The sequence below is a fragment of the Podarcis filfolensis genome, assembly GCF_964270895.1.
Source record: "Podarcis filfolensis genome assembly, chromosome: 10".
NCBI classification, from domain to species: Eukaryota; Metazoa; Chordata; class Lepidosauria; order Squamata; family Lacertidae; genus Podarcis; species Podarcis filfolensis.
Genome location: NC_139612.1, coordinates 1,470,453 through 1,496,197, shown reverse-complemented (window position 1 = coordinate 1,496,197; position 25,745 = coordinate 1,470,453). Strand labels below are relative to the sequence as shown.

Sequence of the window (25,745 nt, the reverse complement as noted above, 5' to 3'; positions counted from 1 at the left end):
ACGTCACCCCCATGTCGTCCGGTCCCCACACTATCTATCTAAAACACATTCCAATCCATTTTGTGCCAAGAATGCACTTCTTAGGCACTTGTTGCCGAAGAAGAGAGTGTTTTCTCCTACTTGGACAGGCCTGTTGATGTTGCAGGGCTTGTCAATGAATAAAATAAGCAAAAGAGGAAGAAGAAGAAGAAGCACAGTAACTTAATAGCCTCTACATAGACTTACAAACTCACTGTTCAGACCGTTTTCATGGAAGACATGAAATATATAAAATTTCTTTGGCGATCACTCGTGTCCAAGTAAGATTGTCTTCCATATATATATATATATATATATATATATATATATATATATATATCCTCTATAGCTCAGCATATCAACACATCAGTTTCTAGTCCCTCTTTTGAAAGACTGTGATTTTTTTATTTAAAGAGAAGCGTTTGGAAACAGCAATTGAGCAGTGGGAAGTAGATAACATCATCGCACAGAATTTGAAGACATACCCACCTGTGTGTACAGACAATAACGATTACGATTACGATTATGATATCTTTATTGTCATTGTCCCTTGCGGAACAATAATATTGAAAAACTACATAAAACTACCACAAAACTACATAAAACTACATAAACACAGACAGCACAGATAGGGGCTGTTGCTCTAGAAGGCATCATCACATGAAGGTGTGCACTACTGAAAACTGCTGTATATAAAAGGGCACTGTGCAAAAACAGCCTCTATACACAGTCTAAGATGCTGTGAGATCTTGAATGTGGCATTCTTTGAATCACCTAGTTGGTCATTATTGGAAGCAGGATACTGAACTAGAGAAGCCTTGGTCTTATGCAGCCCACCATTCAACACATACCTCTACTGTATGGTTACCAGATGTCCCCATTTCCCAGGGACAGTCCCGGATTTACAAATCTCTCCCTGGACAAAATCCATCCTTGGAATGTTCCTGCATTTCATTTAATGTCCCTAGATTTATATTTTAAGTGTTGTAGATTTATTAGTAGGGAATGAATGCTGTGTCATTGGTTCAATGACACACAACACATCATATGGGGACTTCAGGCGAAGCAAAATGGTGGGTGCCACAGCAGCGAGCAGCTCCTGAAGGCAGCCAGAGCCAACTGCGCTACCAGGCTGGCTCCGGGCTGCTGAGACTGCTACTGCTGCCACCACTGTCAAAGGGGAACTGGGGACGCCCAGCGCGTCAGAGGGGGAAACTGCTGACACCCTCCCCCTGCGACCCAAATCAAGCTGGGAGCGAGAGCACCTGGCCACTCGACCAACTGCCCAGTGGCGCTCCGGGGCCAGGAAAACCCCAGAGCCGATGCAGGGAGAAGGAGAGGAGAAGGAGAAGGAAGAGAGAGAAAGAGGAAGGAGAAAAAAGAGGGGAGCCCCGACCTTGCCGCGTCGCTGCTGCTGCTGCTGCCACTGAGGAGGAGAGGTAGGAGAGCACCAGGAGGGCAAGGACACGTGGCCGAGCCCAGGTCCGACCTAAGCCTACTCCATGGTGGCTAGCGCTCCAAGAGAGCAGGCCAGGGCCCAGATGAAGGCCGCTTGACAGAGGAGACCACAAAAGAGAAGATACTACTTCTCAATTTAAAAAAAAACAACAACTTTTAAAAATAACTTTCTCTCTCTCTCTCTTTTAAAAAAAATGTCCCTGGATTCTTTGAAAAAAATATGGTAACATTACTCTACTGGCGCACGTTGATGGCTTTCTGGTTTACAAAAGCTTATTTGGCTGGTCAATTGGAAGCAATTCTTTCTTGCCACAGTCAACCAGTGAACTAGAGATTTGCAGACTTGCTCAGTGACCTGCATTGTTGGCATCCAGCCTGTTTTCGGCTCGGAAGTTTAGATATAACAGAATACTAGCTGGGACAGAGACAGATGGATTTAATCTGAAAGCCTCCTAACACCAAGTCACCTTGGAAGACATGGAAATGAAGTTTGCTTCTGTAATCAACTCACCTAGACCTGGCAGGGCACTCCATTTGCATGTCTCATTAGCCAAAGTACTAGATTTCATACAAAATCTATGTGTCATTGAGGAGATGTGTCATTGAGCACCCAGAATTGCAGCTGCAGGAGTGCTGGCTATTGTTCAATTTGCAAAAGTTAATTTATTTCAATATGTGCAGATTTAAAATGACAACTTGCCTCACAATGAGTCTGTTCTTAAAAGAATAACCTTCTCTGACAGGTTAGCAAGTAGTGGTGGTCGGGGGCTCAGTCAAAGATCAACTGTGTAATTCCTGCCAGCTTCACACAGCTTATAGAGGATGTCAAGATGACATGCCTGCTTGTCCCCTCGTATACTGTTATTAAAACAGTGGAAACAACCAGATTTCTAAGAACTGACTTCTAAGCATTTATTTATTTAAGAGTTTCGCATGCCCAGGGGTCTCTCAGTCCAGGCTGGAAGGAGAATGCAACATTTGTCTACTCAGCTACTCAGCCAAAACTAATGTGAGTCTAATAAAAATGCTTATTAGTGAGAAGTTAGACAACACATTTTCAGTGTGGCTGGAATGACCTGATGGCGATCTAGAAAGCTGGGGAAAGGGTGAAAAGATAGGTGTAAAGTCCTAGAAATCCTTAATTTAAGATGACAAGCACAGCTGACTGAAAAGTAGAGGATGTATTAAGAATAAGAAATTGCCCTCTTGGTGATTGGCTGAATGGAATAGGGACACAAACATTCAGAAGATGCGGAGAAGGCTTGTTCTCTGTTGCTCCGAAAAGCAGGACTAGAACAACTGGGTGGAAAGTGCAGGGTGCTAGACTTCAGATAAACATTAGGAAAAGTCCACAGTCTGGTGGAACAGACTGTCAAGAGTTGGTAGGCTCTCCTTTGCTAGAGGTATTAAAGCAGAGGCTGGACAGTCATCTGGCAGAGATGTATCCTACACTGAAGATCCTGCTCTGAGCAACGTGTAGGATCAGATGGCCTCCCAAGTCCCTTCCAACTCTATAGGAAACTCTCCTGACTGCTGGTCCCCTGACCAGTAAAAATGCTCATGAAAACCAGAGCAAGGGAGTTATCAGGAAACGATTTCTGCCTTAATGGGAGACTTAAACTGAGCATAACAAAAATACATTACCCATTTTCAGTGGTGACACTTTTCCCAATATTTATTTAATAAATATGGGAGTGTCTTGTAGCATATTGAAATAGCACTTCCTTCCCTACAGTTTGCATGGAATGAAAAGGCAAAGTTGGTGCAAGCTGCAAGATAGGAAGTACAGGAAGTGTACATGACAGAATAATGCATCTCTTCCAGAAGACGTGCCTCAGAACTAGACTACTACCAGCTCTACAACTGTCTCTATATATTTAAATAAGTGAGGCAGAGTAGAAAGTAAGAGTACTTTCAACCCATTTCCACAGGCAATCCTAAATCTAAAACACCACAATGCAAGCCAGCCAGGAGATGAGCAGGGCACGAACAGCCACAGCCTTTGACAAGATAGAACTGGATTTAAATCCTCAGAATCATAAAGCTTCCTGGCTTCTCTCAGTGTAACCCATAAAAAAAAACCTGGATAGCCATCATGAGCTCCTTGGAGGAAGGACAGGATACAGCTGGCAAAGAAAATCTTCTAAAGCGTTGCATTGTGTCTTAGTTACTAATACATTTTCAGACGTTGTCACAAATGCCCACCATATTGGAGAAAGAATGTTTAATATGGGAACTATAACAAAAAACCTAAAATCTGGAAAGGTATTAGCCCCAAGAGGATTTTAAATCCTACATAGGAAGTCATGAATGTAGAAAACGCTCTCCCAAGCTCAAACAATTAACATCAATTGCCTCCTTGAAACACTGAGAGCCACAAACTCAGAATAACTTCATGTTCATTTCATATCTGGAAAAGAAGTTGCAGCAGCAAATACTATCACACTCAACTATAGTCACCATTTTTCAGACAGGCATTTAAGCCACAAGGGATACATTATTCAGTTAGTTAGTTAGTTAGTTAGTTAGTTAGTTAGTTAGTTAGTTAGTTAGTTAATATCCTCCCCTTCCTCCCAAACAAGCCCAGAGCAACAAACCCCACAGCCCACTGCTGCTTCCAGACACAGGCTGAGGGCCTGCGGGGCTCCTCCTGATCAGTGGCAGAGCGTGCCTTTGTGCCGTGGGGGCGACATGAGGAAGACACAGTAGGGCAGGCACTTGCCCTTCCAATCAGTCTGGGTTGGATTGGTTTGAAGGGTGCCTGCCTGTTGTGTCTTCCTGATGCCTTGCTAGCCCTGTGCTGCTTTGTGAGCCTGGGATGTGGGATCAGACTCACAAAGCAGCACAGGGCTGGCGGGGCGGCGTGAGGAGCAAAATGCGCCCTGCAAATGTGTCCGGGGCAACGGCTCCCCTTGCCCCACCCATGCTACAGCTCTGCTCCTGATACAGATATCACAGAGAATAGAAATGAGTGTCATCAGCATATTGAGCACTTACCCCAAATCCCCTAAGGACTATTCCCAATGGCTTCATGTAGATAGACTCAGGCCCTGCAGCCCCCCATAGCCACAGCACAACCATCAAGCACTCTCCCAGCACTGTTCTCTGGACTCTGCCAGAGGAACTGAAGTCCTGTAAGAACACTGCCCCCAATATCCATCCTACAGAGCTGCTCCAAACAAAAACAGTGAGAGGAAGGAGCAAAGTGGAACTCCCCTTGTCCTGCTTTTGATAAAGGTCCTCTATAACGGGACTAAGGCCGATTCAGTCCCATGACCAGGACTGAACCCAGACTGAAATGGGTCTAGATAATTCATATCATCCAAGAATGCCTGCAGTAGCCCACTTCCCTAAAAGGGGGGGGGGGTGTTTGTTCCCTAAAAAGGATGTGCTTCTTCATCCAAGCCAACTGGTCTGGAGCTGGCTTCTTTAGAAATGGCCCACCATTGCCTCTTTCAAGGCCGTATGGACCACCCCCTCACATATTGAAGCGCCAGCCACACTCCAGACCCAACCAATCAAACCCTCTCTGCTAAATTCAATAAGCCAAGAAGGGTCAGGGTCAAGAGGGCCAGGCTTGGATGTAAATCTGCAAGCACCTTATCAGCATCATCAGGCTGCTTAAGCTGAAGGCGATCCCACAATATAATCACAGGATAAGGCATCAGACACTTTGATCAGGACTGCAACAAATGTGGACTTAAGGTCTCCATGCAGGACATGATACAGGTTTTGCTGACAATGAGGTGATGGGATGGGGGTAATATTTTGTCTGTCATACAACTTTTAAAGCTGAACACCTGTGAACTAATGGTTCAAATGGCTTGAAGGTATGAAACAACATGCATCTGTGCCTGTGCCTGGAAGTCTCTGTGCAAGCTGCAGACGGTGTATTGTGTGTTGGGATCTGTTTTCCACTGCCAAGAAGTCAAACGTGGTGACAGCCCTGGAGAATGTCTGCTCTTTGTTGTTTAGTGTGCTGTCTGCACAGAATCCTCTAGGCATGGTGTGGGTTACCAAAACTAAAACATGCCTTGAATCTCCTGTGCAAGACACTGGATTCAACTCTACAGAACCTCAAATTCTGAGCCAATTTCTGCTTTTAGAGGCATTTGGCATCAGCCCTCTTTTTCACACTTGTTGCTAAAAGTGCCTTCGAACATCTCTTGTACTATTTTACACATTTGTGAATGTTGGTAACCCAGGAGAAAAAGTCCTTTTTAAAAAATCAAATATAAAACCATGCATGTTTCACTTTAAAATTATGCAAAAACCAATTTAAGCATCATTTTGTGAGAACACCCAAAATTTGGAATGCTTTCAGCATATGTTTGAAACAGGTCATGTGTAAGCTTTCCAAAACTTGCAGCATTTTCTCTCTTAAATTGTTGACTAAAATCTGAGAGAAATAGTAGCATAAATGCATCACTCATATTGGAGCAAATCATTCTATTTCAGAAGTCCTGACAAAGGCACGATCACACAGTATGAGATACTGTACAGAGATTTGCAGAGGAGTATCAGCCATTGAGAGTGGTGCTTAATCCTTCCCATGCCTGCCAACTCTCCCTTACAAATCCCCCCCTCCAGAGTGCTTTTATTGCTTTCCTCCAACTGGGCTCAGTTGGCCAGAGGCCAGAAGAAGCATGGGGTGGGGAGCCCAGTGTCTGTTTTAGGGGAGAATCAGCCAGCAAAGGACAACCCTCTCTTCTCTCCACTAATTCTCCCTGCAGAAATACCCAACCCTGCCTCCTGCTTTCACAGGGCTGGATCCAGACTTTGAGCAAAATAAAGACCCATTAATTTTAGTGTCTCTGCTCCAAGTATGAGTAGGTCTGGATCCAACCAATATTAACTGGCAAACATAGTTCCATACTGAGACTTGAGTGAAAATATTTTGTCTTGAAGGGCACAGTTCTCCAGACTGTTGGGAATGATCCCTTCCTTTCTGGATATGCTTCCGTGTGGAGGTTAACATATGGAACTGAGAAACAGAGTGGCTTACTATAAAATCCCAAACATGTCTACTCAGAAATGCTGAGTTGGATGGAATTACTGTCAGGTCAGTTGGACAGGATTTCAATTTTAGTTCCCTTGGTGTGCTAAAATAATTACCATATTAGATTTCCCTAGCTAACATTTTAAATTTTTGCATCTGTCTGTCTCAGGAGACAATGGAGGAACGCGCCTTTGGGGGTGAAGTCAAACTGCTGGAAGTTTGCAGAGCCTGCTATGGCTGTAGAGGTCAATATGGGAGAGACATGTTTTGTTGCAGGTGTGGCAGATGAAGGTGTCCGGTTGTGCTGCTGCAGGTGCACCATGGCGTTTCTTCTCTGTGCTCCTCTCAGCGGCCATTCCTCCTCTGGTCACAGTTATAGATGCACCACCTGTCTGTCTCCAGGCACTGTGCTCATCTGCAAGGGATTCCCATATAACAGGGTTAATGTAGCCAGCCTTCATGTCTCACCTGCAACGCAGCCTTCATGTCTCTTTCTAACGCAGAACTGATCTGCCGATGGGCCTGGTGCCTGAAGCCAGTTTCCTGTAGATCATGTCCTTGGGGATCCTGCCATCTTCCATTCTGCGGACATGACTGGAGTGCCAACATGCTGGGAATGTGGACTTGGGAGAGCACATCTTTCTCTGAGACTCTGTCCTGCCTTGTGACGCCCCAAATCTTCCTGACACAGTGCACGTTGGAAGCATCACTCCTGGCAGTTGTAAGTTGCCTAAGACTCACTTCCATAAAGCAGCGTGCTCAACACGCAAGCCTGATAGATCTTCATCTGAGTATTGGACATTAGCATCACATTCTCCCATAACCTTTTAGAGTGGTGAGCCATTGCCGTAGCTGCCTTGTCAATATGCTTGTCCAGCTCAGCATCTATTTAAGCAGTCCAAAAATGAATGGTTAGACCCAAGTATGGGATATGTGCCTGCTGACCCAAGGCTTCTCTGAGGTTCACAGAAGCCACAACAAATCACTTTTCCCAGCTCCTATGAACAAGTGCCTATGCAAAGCACTTGCAAGACGGAAGACAGGAACAACAAAAGACTGTGGCAAATATACCATTTCATAGAGTACACATGTAACTTAAACAAGATTCTCTGCAGAGATCCCAAGAAAAAGGATACAGTAATTGTAGAGGGGAGGAGAAAAATCCTGACAGCGGACGTAGCCAGTGAGTGGCATTACTCTACAGGCAAGTCCACAGAGTCCCCATCAACTGTCTCCCCCTATTAGCCTAAGCTGTGTTAGGCTGAACAAATCTGTAGGGTGGCCACAGAGATTAGCTAAAAATAGTGAAAGAGCCACAGAAAACATGTCTTGCTCTAAACCTTTTACGCAGCTGAAGATAAAACTGTGACCCTGATGACTGGGTAACTAAAGTGTGCTAAGTAAGTAAATCAACACAGCTGATCTTGTATCAGAGTACCAATTGTGAAAGGCTCCCGTTTGTGAACTGTGCTAAGAAATGTTTATAATTTAACATTGGGGTGGGAGTGAAGAAGGGGAATGTATATCTACCACCAATAAAAGGGGAATGTGTTCATTTGCTTCTTTCAATTTTTCCCACAGTAGAAGGGAATTTGTGCGTCTGTAAACTGCTCATTTTTAATTCACTGCCTAATCCTCAGGAAGCATATAAACAAGGCATTTTTTAAAAAAAAAACTGCACAGAAGAATAAAAGATCCATTCAATTCTGCTCTGAACAACAAATAAAAATTAAGTGCTTGGGGTACATGCATAATTTGAAGGAACTACCATAGAGTTTTCTGCTCTCTCTGTGTTTACAAAAGTTCCCCGCAGCATAAGGCCTGGGGACTCATTGCAACCCCCCTGTACTTGCACACCCACTATCACAGCTCTTCCCCACTTCTTATTGTAAAGGCTTTCCCAAGTCCATCAAAAGTGGTGGCAGAAATTAAAGTTGCAAACTGGCAAGGAAAAAAGTTGACTGGCCTGCTTCTTGTTGCCTTCCAAGGGAGGCACAATGTGAAAATGTCAACAGATGAAGCTTTTAATTGTATGGAGCTGGACATTTTTCACTTTCCAATTGCTGCTGAACAACCTACTGTTAAAGGGAGAGCTACAAGCGCTGATTCAAAAGCTGGCAACCCCAAAGAGAAAAGAACGCCTGTGGCAGTATTTCTGCAACGCCCTGCCTGTTCTGCAGCCAGAGGTTTCTGGTGGAAGCAGACATTGCACTGCCCACCTGCATCAAAGGCTCCATCAGTGGAGAGGAAAAGCTGAGAGAGCAAAAGCCTCAAGTAATACTGCCTCAACCCCTGCAGAGAGGAGGGCAAGGAGCAAAGAGAAGAGAACTGGAGGGGGCCTGAGAGTTCAGGCTACAGAAATATTTGTGGGATAGTAAAAGAGAAAAATGGGTGAATGAAGATGAGGGTACAGATCCACCACAGTGGTGCACCAAGAGAGAAAGAAAAGAAAAAGAATGCCTCTTACTGTGTCACAGAAACGAAAAGGAGCATAGCAAAGAAAGAATTCAGAAACCCTGTAGTTCTGCACAACAAAAGAGAGAATATGCTAGGGAATGCAGCTTGCAAAAACATAATGGGTTTAAATGAAAACAATTACAGTGGTAACAAAATGGCTTTCCAGTTAATATCAGGCTCGGGGATGTGGACGGTCAGGGCAACCTCTTGCACTCTGGACCGTTGCCCCTCTTGGCTGACGAAAACTAGCAGGCTGAGGGCCCCTGGCTGGCCCAGGGAGGTGGTTAGTGCCTCCCTGTGAGACGGGGTGGTCCCTGCTGGCTTGAAGGAAGCAGCGGTAAAACCAATCCTCAAGAAAGCCCTTCTGGATTCAGTAAAAATAAGTAATTATCAGCCAGTTGCTGATCTCCCCTTCTTGGCCAAAGTTCTTGAGCAGGTGAGTGCCGACCAGATCCAGGAGCTCTTAGAGAAAACTGATTTTCTAGATCTATTTCAATCAGACTTTAAGCCTGGTTTTGGCATAGAAACTTATTTGGTCGCCCTGTATGATGACTCCTCTTGGAAGAGAGACAAGGGAAATGTGTATTTGTCTCAGCGACTGTCAATACAATCAGCCATGGTATCCTTCTGGGGTAGGCAGCAAACCACCTTTGGACGGTGGTTTCCAGAGGGCAATGCTTGCAGACTGAACAAATCGGCTCCCAAATGCCGCAAACCCAGAAGTGAGTGTTCCGGTTTGCGAATGTTTTTCGGAAGCGTCCAGCACGGCTTCCGTTTGAGTGCAGGAAGCTCCTGCAGCCAACTGGAAGCCGTGCCTTGGTTTTCGAACTGTTTTGGGAGTCAAAAGGACTCTCGGAATGGATTAAGTTTGAGAACCAAGGTACCACCGTATGTGTTTTTATATTGTAAACCACCCTGTGATCTTCAGATGAAGGGCAGTTATAGAATTGTTGCTGTTGTTGTTGTTGTTGTTAAAACAGTGTAGCCAATGAGTTACTTCAGTCTGCAAAATTTACAGTGTAACCCTATACATGTTTACACAGAAGTAAAGTCATTTATTTCAGTGAGGCTTGTATCCATGTAAATGGATTGGTGTCTAAATTTATTAATTGCTTAGATTTATGGATTTTAAACCCTTTGAATAGTTTAAAAGTTGTACCAGATTAATCAGGCAACACATTTTAAGTAATTTTGTCTAGGTAATCAGTCTCATCCAGAAACACCTGCAATATCCAATTAAGGTGGCAATCCTAAACTAATTTACCTGGGAACCCTATTAAATTCAATAGAACTTATTTCTGAGTAGGCTTGGTTAGGAGTCTACTGCAAAGTTTCTTTAAATGAGAGGGCAGCAGTTGTAATTTATACAGATGTAAAAGTGGTCCTTGGAGCTATGCAGCCCGGCACAAATACACCTTTTTTGCAAAAGGAAAGCATTGGGTTGTTCTACAATTATTTAATTACACCATACAAGGGCTGCTTTAAATTGATTCACTTTGATGTTGATCTGCACTGTTGATTGCTTTCAAAGGAAGAAATTAACAGGTCTAATTAATTTAGTTAACTCTTTATGCCTTATATTCCATTTTCTATGTAGCCATGCTTCATAGATATAGCTCTTTTGAAATTATGCAGCTTCCAGCTCATGAAAACTGCCATATTTCTGTTCAACACAAATTCCACTTCTGCTATGAGATTTGCTTCCGTACTTTTCCAACCATGCCTCTTCCTAGTGCTTCTAGCTCAGAACCTTTGAGGGCCGTTTTTGTGGCTTCAGTGTGTGTGATTCTCTCTTTTGGCCTTTTAAGAACTGGAAAACAAACACATGCAGCTGTTTTTCCTAGAGGAAAGAGGTATGTAGTCATACTATCCTGCCTGCATGTTCCGGTTTGGGGGAGAGAGTAGTCATGAGGAGCCCACGAGTGTCAGACCTCCCCAGGGGCACATATTTCTCTTAAGGATCTGCCCTGACAACTGAAAGATGCTTTAAATCTAAATAAATGGAATTTATATCCCTTCCAAAATGTTCCTCTTTTCTAAGGGCCAAAAAATTGTTCCATATTGTCAGCCAAGGTTGAAGCATATAGCCAGACGAATGGAACTAATTTGTATACTTAAGTACTCTGCAGTCCGATTGGCATGTGGGGGCCAAGCTTTGGACAGTAACAATGCATTCTCTGTGAATTTCTTTTTTTTTTTAATAATTTTTATTAACTGGCCAATCACATCAAATTAAATCACATCACATAATTCCAAATTACAAAGCCAAATTTTTAAATTTTGTTGGGGGAACCCATACTTCAAGATCCAAAGGGGGATTCAAATCATCTTCTTATTACTGTGTTAATGTCCAAATCAGTCCCAATCAGTCCAGACAGAGTTCATAATTCTATCCAGTCTTATCTTGGTGTTTCCACATCATATCTTGTTCATATAATTTCTATTTTTCCTTTACGATCTCTTCTGTTAGTCTCCTTAAGCCGATAAGCAAAATAATAATCCTGTGTGGATTTCCCTTTCGTCCACCAAGTCCAGATGGTTTCCATATATCTCCTTCGTAGATAGCATCGCTCTTTCCATCATGAATTTTGCATTTGTCGCTCTTAAGTCCCACCGAGGAGTTGATCCACGATATGTAAACAACTCTAGTTCTCTCTTTCTCCTCCCAGACCCAAGAGCTCCAACAATGCCTCCCAAAATGGCGACGGCATTTTTAACTGCGTCATTCCAAAACTCTTAGCTTTCCAGCTTCATCTTGAAACATTGCTTTGGTTTGAAAGTTTATCTCCACACAGCCTTAAATCCACAGCTTAAGTCCTTAATTTCTGACTCATTAGGGGAGGGGATTCTTGTTAAATCACATAAGAAAAAGGAAGGCAGGTTTTTCCCCCCCTCAGTCATTTGTCGTACCGTATCTTGACGTATCTTCTCATATTTTATTCTTGTCTTGTTATCAGAGATCTCTTCTGTCAGCAGTCTTTACTCCCCTTTTTCCTTGAAGTGCAATTTATCTCGTCCAAATTGTTTCTTTTGAAGATGCTTGCAACTAGCGGCGCGAATCAGGGACGGCGTCCAGGAGTGCTGGAATCCCACAGGAGGGCTTTGTGCCTAGTGCCCCCACCCCCACAAATTCGGGGGTGGTATAGGGCACAGCAGGCAAGGGCCGTCCCCCCCCACAATCCGGGGGGGGGGGGTTAAGGAGGCTAATTACCCCCATCATAGCCTCCAAATTACCTCGTGTGGGTCGGAGAGATGTTATTGTCAGCCATCTTCCGATGCGCCACCTGGTGGCCCCCCCATTCTCTGTGAATTTCAGCCTTGCTCACACATACTGATAACAACCATTTCATTAGGTTCCTCAAATTTTATTAAATAGGCTCAAATCACAGTATTGGGGAGCGAGGGGGGATTCATTTGGGTGTCTTTTTATTTTTACTTATCTGCTACTTCCTGAAAATGGATTCTCATTTCAATTCAGCCATGACATTGCAGCCCAAGGGGGATAAAATGTACTTGACTCTAGTGAGAAGGAGCCATTTCTCTGGCTGACTGGTATCAGACCACATGCTGTGTCCTGGCAACCCCGCAAAACCATGCTAATGTCTTGCAACTTATATGAATGACCACCAACTTCTAACATCTTGCTTTTTCCAGATGTTGTGTACCACAGTATTTTTGTATTATCAAATGAAAAGGATCTAGGAGTCTTGGTTGACCACAAACTTGACATGAGCCAACAGTGTGACGCAGCAGCTAAAAAAGCCAATGCAATTCTGGGCTGCATCAATAGGAGTATAGCATCTAGATCAAGGGAAGTAATAGTGCCACTGTATTCTGCTCTGGTCAGACCTCACCTGGAGTACTGTGTCCAGTTCTGGGCACCACAGTTCAAGAAGGACACTGACAAACTGGAACGTGTCCAGAGGAGGGCAACCAAAATGGTCAAAGGCCTGGAAACGATGCCTTATGAGGAACGGCTAAGGGAACTGGGCATGTTTAGCCTGGAGAAGAGGAGGTTAAGGGGTGATATGATAGCCATGTTCAAATATATAAAAGGATGTCACATAGAGGAGGGAGAAAGGTTGTTTTCTGCTGCTCCAGAGAAGCGGACACGGAGCAATGGATCCAAACTACAAGAAAGAAGATTCCACCTAAACATTAGGAAGAACTTCCTGACAGTAAGAGCTGTTTGACAGTGGAATTTGCTGCCAAGGAGTGTGGTGGAGTCTCCTTCTTTGGAGGTCTTTAAGCAGAGGCTTGACAACCATATGTCAGGAGTGTTCTGATGGTGTTTCCTGCTTGGCAGGGGGTTGGACTCGATGGCCCTTGTGGTCTCTTCCAACTCTATGATTCTATGACTCTATGAAATCTGGTACAGTGGTACCTTGGTTCTTAAACGCCTTGGTACTCAAAATGCCTTGATCCTCAAACGATAAAAACCCGTAAGTAAGTGTTCCGTTTTTCGAATGTTTTTCAGAAGCCAAACGTCCGATGCAGCTATCAGCTATTGTTTCCGGGGCACCTGCACCAAGCAGAAACTGCACGTTGGTTTTCGAACATTTGAGAAGTCAAATGGACTTCCAAAACAGATTAAATTTTGCACTTTTGTTTTTGCTATTTATTTTGCATTTTTGTTTTCGAAGCTTTTTCAGTTAATTTTTTGGGTGACCGGAACCCAGTTCAGCTACTGATGGATTGACTGATTGTGTGACTGTGGAAATGGATAAAAGCCCCCCATCCAAACAATGACTATCATCAGTGCAGGTAAGAAGAAAATTTAATTTTTATGATCTACAATACTGTTTTATTTATTTTATAGTACAGTACACTGATTATTGCTTTCATTTTAATGGCCTCGTTAGATAGTAAAATTCATGTTAAATTGCTGTTTTAGGGGTTGCTTTTAAAAGTCTGGAATGGGTTAATCCGTTTTGCATTACTTTCTATGGGAAAGTGTGCTTTGGTTTTGGAACGCTTTGGTTTTGGAACAGACTTCTGGAACGGATTAAGTTTGAGAATCGAGGTACCACTGTATTTACTTTACTTGCAACTAATGAAAGTCTTTTCCCAGAGAGAATCACATGTGGAAACTGTTTCCCCGGATTGGGAACTGTGTGCTGTAGCTGTGTAAATCCAAATGTGTATGTGGAATGGGAGCCACATTTAGATGTGCAGGGCTCACGGTCAACCTCCGTTCACATTACACACACACACACACACACACACACAAATGCATGCATTTTCCATGCCTAGAAAAATGCACATCCTTAAACATTGTCTTTGGCAGCACGTATGTGCTGGATCAGCATCTTATGCTTCAGAATAAAAATTAAAGGATCATAAAATTCTCGGCCTTATGTGTACTGTTCCCCATTTTATGCTATCTGGTTCTGAGTTATAAGAATTTTGGAGATATTCTATATTATCCTCTGCTCAAAATCGAAAAGAAGATCAGATGACTATAATTCTGTCTTCCAAATCTATAAAATAATATCCGCATAAAACAAAGGCAAGAGAAAACTACAATTTAAATAAAATATTCCCTCACTATAGAGTATTTATTTATTTATTAAGTTTTATTTTTTACCAACCACCAAAACACGAACAGTGAAGCCCTCCAGGCGGCTGATACATTGGGAATACACTATTCAGTAATATATATATTCAATGATATTAAATAATAACATATTCAAATCAACCATATGTACACTTCTATATACCTTAACACTATTCCTTCCACAAGGTTTATTTAACTTTTAACATTTTAATTGCCCCAAATTGTTCAAACCTACTCAAAATAATTCAGTATCTTCTCAAACCAATCCTCCTCTTTCTCACTGACCTTAAACCCTTTCATTCTATGTATCTTCACAGTTAGGTATTCTAAAATTATAATATTATTCAGTTTTTTCCTCCATTGGTCCACCCCTAGCTCTTCTGCATTTTTCCAATTACTTGCTATAACCTGTCTGGCTGCAATTACCATCAATTTTACCCATTTGCAGTCCTCGTTTGTTTTTAACTCAGGGTAATAAAAACCATTAATTTAGTTATTTCCACATTCCTTCCCACAATTCCCGATATTTCTATACCAATCTGTTTCCAAAATTCATTAACTAACGGACAATCCCACCACATATGACTGTACGTTCCCATCACTCCCCATTTCCTCCAGCAATTCTTACTTCCAGATTTTGTAATATGATATAACCTTACTGGTGTATAATACCATTTTTGTACCAGCTTCAACCCCTGTTCCTGGATTATCCTAGAGGTCGCAACAAAGGGTGGTTGTCGAAAGATTATTTCCCAATCTTCATCTAAAATCTGTTCCTGAGTATCTAACCTCCAGTATTCTTTCAAACTTTCCTTTGGTGATTTCCCCTTGTTTAAGATCACCTTATACAATTTTGAAACTATTTTGGCCCTATCTGTCCTATCTCCTTTCACTAATTCTTCAAAGGGTGTAATAATTCTTTTACTACATTTTTAAACTTCTTCTTCCTTTAGCAGAGAGGAAATTTGTCTTTTCAGTAACCAATTAATTTTATTCCAAATACCACTTTCCTGTTCCATTGTACCTTCTATTCCCCAACTATTCTCCATCTCCTCAATTGAGATCTCCTTTAATTTATCCCCTACCTCCTTTGGGATGAGCTTCCTTAACGGGGCCATTTTATCATAATACCACATTTTGGTAAGGGGAGAGAAGTCAGGAAAAAGCTCCCTTCTCCACTTCTCCCATACCCAGATGGACCCCGTAAATGTTGATAGTTTATCTACTTCCCTTTTCCTCCTATCAAATATTCTTATTTTCCCTCCTACTACTTCCAAATTCTCCCACTCAATACACCCCAAATCATCCCCCTGTTCTCCCTCCAACCAAATCAGAAGATGTCTCAGTTGGTAGGCTTCGTAATATAAAACCAAGTTGGGAATCCCCCACCCTCCATCTTGGATCCTATGATACCGATATCATCCTGCCGTCCTTGGTTTCTTGGATGCAAAAACAAACCTATCAATGGACTTCCGGAGGCGGCGCCATTGGCAATGGCGGATTCCCTCTAGTCCGGAGGGAGAAGCTCCACGGAAATCGGGTTTTGCCGCTACGGCGAAGCGGGGACCCTTTCGGAAATCACAGGCGGGTGAAGCCTGTGACCGTGGGACTCGGCGGGCACCTTTAGCGCCCCCCCAAATCGCGAGGGAACCCTGCAAGGGGGTCCGGAGCGTAGCGGGGAGATCGGCGCGGTGCTGAGAGTCAATTGCTCTTTCTGTGGAGTGAAGCCGCGCAGCTGTTGCCGGAGAGCGCTGACCTTTTTCCTGTGACAATTCGGCTACTAAACAACTACCCGTGAGTAGGTGAAGTTTCAAAGATTGGGATCAAAGAAAAAAAGGGACTAATTTGGCACTGAAGCGGGAAGGTGTAAACAGGAAGTCTGCCTTCCGCTTTCTGTATACAGATCAAAGCAAAGACTGTTTAAGCTAAGACCTGGAGAGTTGCGTTTAAAAGTCTCAAATCCTAACGTCAAAGCAAAAGAATTCCCTCCCTGAATTGCAGGAGAGGGGAGGGAAGAGGGGAAAGTAATTTATTTGCCTGCAAAAAAAAAAAGACAAGAAGGAGAGAAAAGGGAATAAAGACCACCACTTAATCCATGGGAACGGATTGCCAGGATCGTTAGAACTGTTGTATTGAGAGTCGCACTATTTATGGACAATGTAACTTTTTGACAGCTAGCTCTGCAAGGGAGCCCTTGTTAAAGGGCTTCTTTGGACTTGAAACTGTTGCCTATTTTGCTGAAGGGGGACTTTGGAAAACTTGGAAAAGATATTCTATTGCAATATTATTGACTGTTACTGTGTCCCCCTAGAGGAACACTGAAATTGTTGCAACTACTTGGGGAATTTTCCACTCTCAACTAGCTTGGGAATTTCCACTGCAAAACAAGCTTTGGCCGTGGGACTGTCCTTGATTCTCAGACAAAGTGTGATGGATGAAAAAACAACAAGATCGGGTAAGGTCAGATTACAGCAGACCAGTGCAGTACCCCAGCAGCGTAGAGCATCTGCTTCCGGCCCTCCTGCACCACAGGGGGAAGATTCTGTACAAGCTGGATCAAAAGGAATGGCCTCTGAAGAGGGATTTACTTCAGTATTAAACAAAATTTATGAAACATTGGAAAAATTAAGTAAACAGGTTACTGAAGTGACAACTAAAATTGACCAGAACACTTCTAGCATTAACAATTTGGGGCAGAAGGTGAACTCCAATACAGAATCTATTGAAAAACTGCTGCAAGAATCTACTTCTAATCGAAAGACAGCAGAGGAAGCAAGGGAAAAAGCAGCGGCTGTAGAGGAAAAAATAACACCGATATGCAAACAGCTGGGGGACCATCAGTCGCTTTTGTCCATGATTGAACTGAGGGAGAAACAGACTAATCTGAGGATCAGGGCAGTCCCTGAACTTGAAAAAGACAGCCTAAGTGATTTTCTTACACAGGAATTTGCAGGCTTTTGGAACTTGGATGACAAGCAAGACTTTAAGATAGTAAGTGCTTTTAGACTTGGAAGAGGAGGGAGAAAGAACAGGTCGAGAGACTGTTTGATTACCCTCCGATCAAAAGAGGAGAGAGACAAAATACTGAGTCTGCACTTCCAGAAGACCTTGGAAATAAACGATTCAAGAGTGGAGATATTCAAGGACATTCCGAAATATCTTTTGGACCTTAGGTCTAACTACGGAGATTTGGTGGCCCTGTTGAGAGGAAATAGAACCATTTTTAGGTGGGAATTCCCCCAAGGCCTATCCTTTACCTTTAAAGGGAAAAAGTTTAAAATAAGATCAGTGGAAGATAAAGAAAAATTCTTGAGAGAACACAAAGAAGACCTGCAAAAAGAAGTTGTAGAAGAGCTAAGAGCTTTAAAACCAGAAGTACTAGATATAGTACCACCACCTTTAGGATTGGACAAGTTAGAAAAAGTGATACCACCGTCAGAACAAGAGGAATTATTGGGAGCAGTTGGAGGAAAGTAGAATAAATACACTATGTCTCTGCAATTATTAAGTTGGAACATTCATGGATTTAACTCCCCGGAGAAGAGGAGGAAAGTTTTTCATTTATTGAAAAAGGAACAATTGGACTTAATTTGCTTACAGGAAACACATGTGATAAGGCTGCACAGGAAAGTATTGATTAATAAAAGATTGGGTCAAGAGTTTATTTCATCGGATAAGGTTAAAAAGAAAGGAGTTGTTATTTATGCCAAAGAGAGCCTATCACCGAAATTCGTTTTTAAAGATGACCAAGGAAGATTTGTGGCAATCGAAATTCAATCACAAGGAGAAAAATTTTTAATAGTAGGAGTTTATGCACCAAATGAGGGGAAATCTGATTTTTTTAAGAAATTGCATGAGACATTGTTAGACTATATGGATTACAACATTATTATGATGGGAGATATGAATGGAGTGGTATCTACAAATATGAACAAGTCGCAGAGACAGGTTGTAACTAAAGATGGCAGACTACCAAAAACCTTTTTTGAACTGACTGACAATATGGACTTGATTGACATTTGGAGAATTAAGAACCCCTTAGGAAGAGAGGGAACATTCTTCTCTGAAGCCAAAACGACATGGACAAGAATTGACCAAATATGGATAACTAGAGGACTGGCACCTAAGATTCGAAAAGTGGAAATTTGCCCAAAAACTTGCTCCGACCATAATGCTGTGAAAATGGAGATGAAACTAACATCAATCGGTTCCTTCAGATGGAGGATGAATGACACCTTGTTTAGAGATCAAGAGGTTATCAAGAAGGCCCAAAAAACATTGAGAGACTATTTTGAGATAAACTTGAATACTATTACTGAAAAAAGAATAATCTGGGACGCAAGTAAAGCAGTTATGAGGGGGTTTCTGATCCAACAGAATACAATAAAGAAGAGAGCCCAAAATGAGAAAAAAGATAAAATTTTGGAAAAAATAAAAGAGGGCGAGAAGAAACTAAGAGCGAAACCAAAGTCACAAGAGATTCTGAGAGACATAAAGTTATATCAAGTGCAATATATGAAGATGATGAATCAGGAAATTGAATGGAAAATTAAGCAGATGAGACAAAAGACATTTGAATCGGCTAACAAATGTGGAAAATTGTTAGCTTGGCAAATGAAAAAAAGACAAAAGCTCAATACTATTACTAATTTGGAAGTGGAAGGAAAGAACATTCAGAATCCAGTGGAAATTAGAAAATGCTTCCAGAGGTATTTTAAACAGTTATATACACAAGGGCCACAGAAAGAGTTTGATATAGACCAATTTTTAAAAACAAATGGATTACAAAAAATCTCTCAAGAAAACAAGATAATGCTGAACCACAAAATTACAGAACAGGAGGTAGAAGGTGCCATTCAGAATATGCAGTTGAGTAAATCTCCAGGGCCGGATGGCTTAACCTCAAAGTACTATAGATCTTTGAAAGATTGGTTAATTCAACCACTAAAGGAAGTCTGTAATGAAATTTTGGAGGGGGGGGAAGTGCCAGAGTCGTGGAAGGAAGCTTATATTACGCTTATACCGAAAACTGAGTCTGAAAAGACACAACTTAAGAACTACCACCCCATATCCCTGCTCAATGTGGATTACAAAATATTTGCTGATATTTTGGCTAATAGATTAAAAAAAGTATTAGTGGAAGAGATACATAAGGACCAAGCTGGCTTTCTCCCAGGTAGACACTTGTCTGACAACACGAGGAATATAATTAACATTCTGGAGAAGTTGCAAGTGAACATTAATACCAAAGCAGTTTTAATTTTCATAGGTGCGGCGAAGGCCTTTGACAATATTTCTTGGAATTTTATGAAGAAAAATCTTCAAGGGATGGGGGTGGGTCAAGGGTTTGAAAATGGTATAAGTGCAATTTACTCAGAACAAAAGGCTAAGCTAATAGTTAATAATGTGATGACAGAGGAATTTAAGATAGAGAAAGGGACACGACAAGGCTGCCCAATTTCCCCATTGCTTTTTATTTCGGTCCTGGAGGTTTTGTTAAATATGATTAGAAGGGACCGTCTGATTAAAGGTATTCAGGTCGGAGCCAAACAATACAAATTGAAAGCTTTTGCAGATGACCTAGTTTTGACGTTACAGGAGCCAGAATCTAGTGCGAAAAGAGTATTAGAACTGATTCAAGAATTTGGTCATGTGGCAGGATTTAAGCTGAACAAGTCAAAAACTAAAGTTCTTGAGAAAAACTTAACACCGATTGAGAAAGAGAGGTTTCAGAAGGAGACAGGTTTAACATTAGTTAAGAAAGTAAAATATCTGGGGGTTAATATGACTGCTAAGAACTTAAACTTATTTAAAGATAACTGTGAGAAATGTTGGACAGAAGTGAAAAAAGACTTAGAAATATGGTCAAATTTGAAGCTTTCCTTGTTGGGTCGAATTGCAGCTATAAAGATGAATGTATTGCCAAAAATGTTATTTTTGTTTCAATCATTGCAAATTTTGGACAAGATGGATTGTTTCAAGAAGTGGCAGAGAGACATTTCCAGATTTGTCTGGCAGGGCAAGAAGCCCAGAATAAAATTTAAAATGTTAACTGACGCAAAGGAAAGAGGCGAATTTGCCCTGCCAGACCTTAAACTTTATTATGAATCAGCAGCATTCTGCTGGTTGAAAGATTGGCTGCTTCTTGAGAACACAGACATTTTGGACTTAGAAGGCTTTAATAATGTTTTTGGGTGGCATGCATATTTGTGGTACGACAAGGTTAAAGCACATAAAGCATTTAAAAACCATATTGTCAGGAAAGCATTGTTTAATGTCTGGATAAGATATAAAAACTTACTTGAAAATAAAACCTCAAGGTGGTTAAAACAAACAAAAAAAAATTTTTCCTGCCAGTAGCACCTTAAAGACCAACTAAGTTAGTTCTTGGTATGAGCTTTCGTGTGCATGCACACTTCTTCAGATACACTGAAACAGAAGTTGCCAGATCCTTCTATATAGTGAGAAGGTGGGGAGGGGTATTACTCAGAAGGGTGGTGGGAATGGGTGGTTGGCAGATAGCTGAGATGAGCCTGTTGACGACTCTTAACGACTGCAATAGGTCTTACAGGAAAAAGCAAGGGGTGAGAAGGTGAAAAATGGCTTTGTCATGTATAATGAGATCTGAAGAAGTGTGCATGCACACGAAAGCTCATACCAAGAACTAACTTAGTTGGTCTTTAAGGTGCTACTGGCAGGAAAAAAAAATTTTTTTTTTGTTTTGACTATGGCAGACCAACACGGCTACCTATCTGTCCCAAGGTGGTTGTCAGCAATGGAAGCAAAGGCTCAGAAAAAGCTCAATATGGAGGCCAAATAGCCAAAATATTGGGAAATTTTGGAACAAGAAGGAGACAAATTGAAATTGCAGAGTTTTGAGAAATTAAAAGATAAAGTGCGAGACTGGCTTCATTATTATCAAATAAGAGAGGCCTATAATTTGGACAAAAAAATTGGCTTCCAGGTGGAAAAATCAAAATTGGAAACAGAACTGTTAGATCCCAAAACTAAGATACTTTCAAGAATGTATAACTTGCTGTTAAAATGGAATACGCAGGATGAAACGGTTAAATCTGCTATGATTAAATGGGCACAAGATGTTGGACATAACATTATGTTTGCTGACTGGGAACAGTTGTGGACCACAGGTATGAAATTTACAGCATGTAATGCCTTAAGAGAGAATATTATGAAAATGATATACAGGTGGTACGTGACACCAGTCAAGCTTGCAAAAATATATCATTTGCCCGATAACAAATGTTGGAAATGTAAAGAAAATGAAGGTACATTCTTTCACCTTTGGTGGACGTGCCCAAGGATTAAGGCTTTCTGGGAGATGATCTATAATGAAATGAAAAGGGTATTTAAATATACCTTTCTGAAGAAACAAGAGGCCTTTCTCTTGGGCATAGTCGGCCAATTGGTGCCAAAGAAGGATAGAACTTTCTTCATTTATGCAACAACAGCAGCAAGAATACTTATTGCAAAGTATTGGAAGACACAAGATTTACCCACCCTGGAAGAGTGGCAGATGAAGGTGATGGATTATATGGAATTGGCGGAAATGACTGGCAGAATCCGCGACCTGGGAGAAGAGTTGGTGGAAGAAAATTGGAAGAAATTTAAAGACTATTTGCAGAAACACTGTAAAATTAATGAATGTTAAAATGATGTTGGATTGAAAATAAGTGGCATTAGCAACAAAGTTAATAAGAATATGCAAAAATGGATTGATAATGGATGAAAATATAGAGTTATAATATGTTAAGATATAGAGTTAAGATAAATGAAAGAGGGTAAGGATTTGTTGATTTAATTATTTAAATGGGAATACAAAAAGGGGAGGTGTGAGGAGGTCAAGGAAACAAGCTAATGAGTTTAAAGATACAAAAAAAATGGATTTGTTTTTAATTTTTTCTTATTTATTCGGTTTTTTTGTATTTTGTATTTTTATTTTTTATTTCTTCTATTTTATGTATTTTTGTATGTTTTTTTATTTCTTTCTTTTTATATGTTTTCTTTTTACTCTGTAAACCTTTGTCTTTTTGGAAAATCTCAATAAATATTTTATTAAAAAAAAAACCTATCAATTTTCCCTTGCCACCCTTTCAATATCCGTTCCGATATGTGCCAGGGTAATACATAAAAAAGATACATTAATCTGGGTAACAAAAACATTTTAGCTAATGCAATTCTTGTACTGATTGATTCCTTCCTTTTCTCCCATATTTTCAACTTTGACTGAATACTGCTCCAAGTTTTTTAATAATTATATTCAAATATTTTCTTCACATTTTTAGTTATCCTTACCCCTAAATATTTTACCATCTTATTTGCTATAGGGTTCCCTCACTATAGATATTATCACTCAAGTCATTTATATTTCTTACAAAATGCTCCACCAAAGTTTCTGAAAAGCTAGTCTGCTGCTCTTCCATTGAGATAGTGGCCAGTGGGGTGTGATGCTCAGAGTGACCCAAGTCTCTGCTTGGCTAGGAAGCAAGCTGGGTGAACTTGGGCAAATCTGCATTATCTCTGGGCTTACCCTACGCAGCCCCTGCTTCATCTCGGCCATGAACACACAAGGTGGCAGGAGACAAGCCACTCTAACTTTCTCAGCCTCCCCACCCACCTAAATCTAAAACATGCTGATAATAGCTGACCTATCTTGCAGCACTCTTTAAGGATTGTTGTTTATTTAATTTAGGACATTATTGACCACTTAATCAATTCCCCTCTGGGGAATTCAGAGTTTATACAATAAAATATACCATCAAAAAGGAAAACATTAATATCAATTCTATTTCCCACATAAAAACCAGCATAGCACCATAATTTTGTGTTAAAACATTTAAAACCCAGGAAAAAGAATCAGTTCCAGGATAAAAAACATAGTTCCAAAAGGTGTGGAAGAAGACAAAGGACTTCACATGATGCAGAAAAGATCTTAATGCAATTGTCAAGTGAGTCTTAATGAGGAGGGCATTCCATAATTGGTGCAACACTAACAATGGTGGCAGTACTGCACCAAGTCCTCTCCTTAGTTCCCACTCATCTCACCTCTTTAAGTGCGAGGACCTGGAAAAGCTCCAGGCAGGACTGAGGAGATGACTCTCCTGCTAACCTGGCCCTAATCCATGTAGGGTTATAAGGGTGAATGCCAGATCACAGAATCAGAGTCTCATAGAATTGGAAAGTTGGAAGGCACTCTGAGGGTCGTCTAGTCTGACCTCTTGCGATGCAGTCATACCTGACAGATTGCCCTCCAACTTCTGCTTGAAAACCTCCAAGGAAGGAGAGTCCACAGCCTCCCGAGGGAGACCTCTGTTGAACAGCCCTTACAGACAGAAAGTTATTCTCCTCACTTGTAACTTGAAGCCCTGGGTTCGGGTCCCTGCCTCCAGAGCAAATTGCTGAAGCTCTGGATTTCACAATGTACACATACTCCAGGTTCCCTTCCTTGCATATTCAGGACTTTCTCTTTGAACCTCTCTTGGTTTGGCAAGTACAGGAAAATATGACATTAGGAATGAATATTATATTTCCTTAGACTTGTTGTTTCCAGTTAAGCAGAAAGTGCTTCTAGCATTTGAAAAAAAGAATGAGATGGAGACAGTCACAGCTTATATATCTGCACACAGATGACAACTGTTTCTTTTGCTTCAGCCATTATCATGTTGAATGGAGTATCTGTGTGTGTCTTATCATTTAGCACCTGACAGTACCATATATCCTGTCAGCTCAAAATGTGTGGCATTACATAGCATCACAACACACTGTGGAAAAAGGTGACTCTCACAGGGCAAGTACTGTACTTTCCATTCAGAGATGGCGTTCCATCTGAACAGAGTCAAGTGCATCTGATAACAGCTGCAATTCTAACCATAATTAGGAGGTAAGTCTGTAAGACATGCTGAGGTTGAAGCTGTCAGAGTGGTCCATTAGAATAGTACTTGAACCAAATCCAGTTGTGTGGTGCTGGCTTTGCAGAAAGGTCTTATGAAACCAAAGTCCAATTAGGCTTGGTCGATCTTGCCACTTGATCTTCCTGTACTTGTCATGTTTGTCAACACAATGTCCTAACTAATGAATGGCTAGGAGCCAAATGCCTCTCTCAGTTACAAGAAATTTTAACTGTACAATCAGTTACAATCGAAGGAGAAGGAGGAAGGGAATATTAAGGTCAAGAAGCTAAACTGAGCCCCGAGTCCAGATGTGAAGCTTATGGAGTTTTCAAAGCAAATGGCGCCTTAAAATTGCTACTGAAAGGGACAGTGCCTAGTTTATGATATTCTAACACAGTGGTTTTGAAACTTCCCAAGCTTTCTAATCAGTCAATGGCCCCTGCCCTCTGCACATCTACCAAGAAACCTATTTCCACTGTCAAGGATTCTAATATGCATTCTAGAGGTGCACCAGAGGTTCACTGGCGCTTGTACTGGTGCGCTTGTGCATCAGGCAGTCTGGAGCAAGTAAGAATCCCTTCCAGAAATGAAGCTTTCATAAACTGTAAGAAAGTTGCCCAGGTATATGGGGGGACTTGTGGGAGCTAAAAACCTACACTGACTTCATTGGAAGATGTGTGCTATCCAGACCTATATGGTCTCACCAGTGTCCTGTGGGGGTGAGGAGTGTCCATGTGTCCCAGAACACACCAGTATTGAGAGTGTGACACAATAATTATACAGTGGTACCTCGGGTTAAGAACTTAATTCGTTCTGGAGGTCCGTTCTTGACCTGAAACTGTTCTTAACCTGAGGTACCACTTTGGCTAATGGGGCCTCCCACTGCCGCCGGAGCACGATTTCTGTTCTCAGCCTGAAGCAAAGTTCTTAACCTATTTCAGGGTTAGCGGAGTGTGTAACCTGAAGCGTCTGTAACCTGAAGTGTCTGTAACCCGAGGTACCACTGTATCTGCTGATGACCCTGACAGGGCAAGGTCAGTAATGACAGCCAAACTGTTTTTCAGGGAAACTTATCTGCTGTTATTAGTGAGTTTGCAAAGGGCTGCTCTAGGTCTTTGAATCATCTAAGTTGCTTGTCTTAAAAAATTGACAAATGCCCCATTTTAATTCAGTATAATTCATGGTGCCATACTATATGGACCTCAATCTCACTTAGGTAATAACTAGTGTTGTGGTTGAACTTCTGCACCTTGGAGTTTATGGAATATTCTCCCCCTGTGGAGGTGGGCGGAGATGTATTCCTACAACCAGAAATGTAGAATGTCAGGATTAGGGTCAGAACGCTTTC

The 25,745-nt window shown here is 41.6% G+C and overlaps 1 protein-coding gene and 1 long non-coding RNA gene across 3 annotated transcripts in view; both read right to left on the bottom strand.

Annotated features, from left to right (window-relative positions):
- Nucleotides 1-25,745, bottom strand: part of CAMK1D (calcium/calmodulin dependent protein kinase ID) — a 254,006-nt gene that overhangs the window by 179,248 nt on the left and 49,013 nt on the right. The window lies entirely within an intron of this gene.
- LOC310744294 lies at nucleotides 15,437-25,002 on the bottom strand. The gene is made up of 2 exons (XR_014539504.1): nucleotides 22,576-25,002; nucleotides 15,437-15,947 (listed from the first exon to the last, which is right to left on the bottom strand). It is a non-coding gene; the product is annotated as an uncharacterized lncRNA (long non-coding RNA).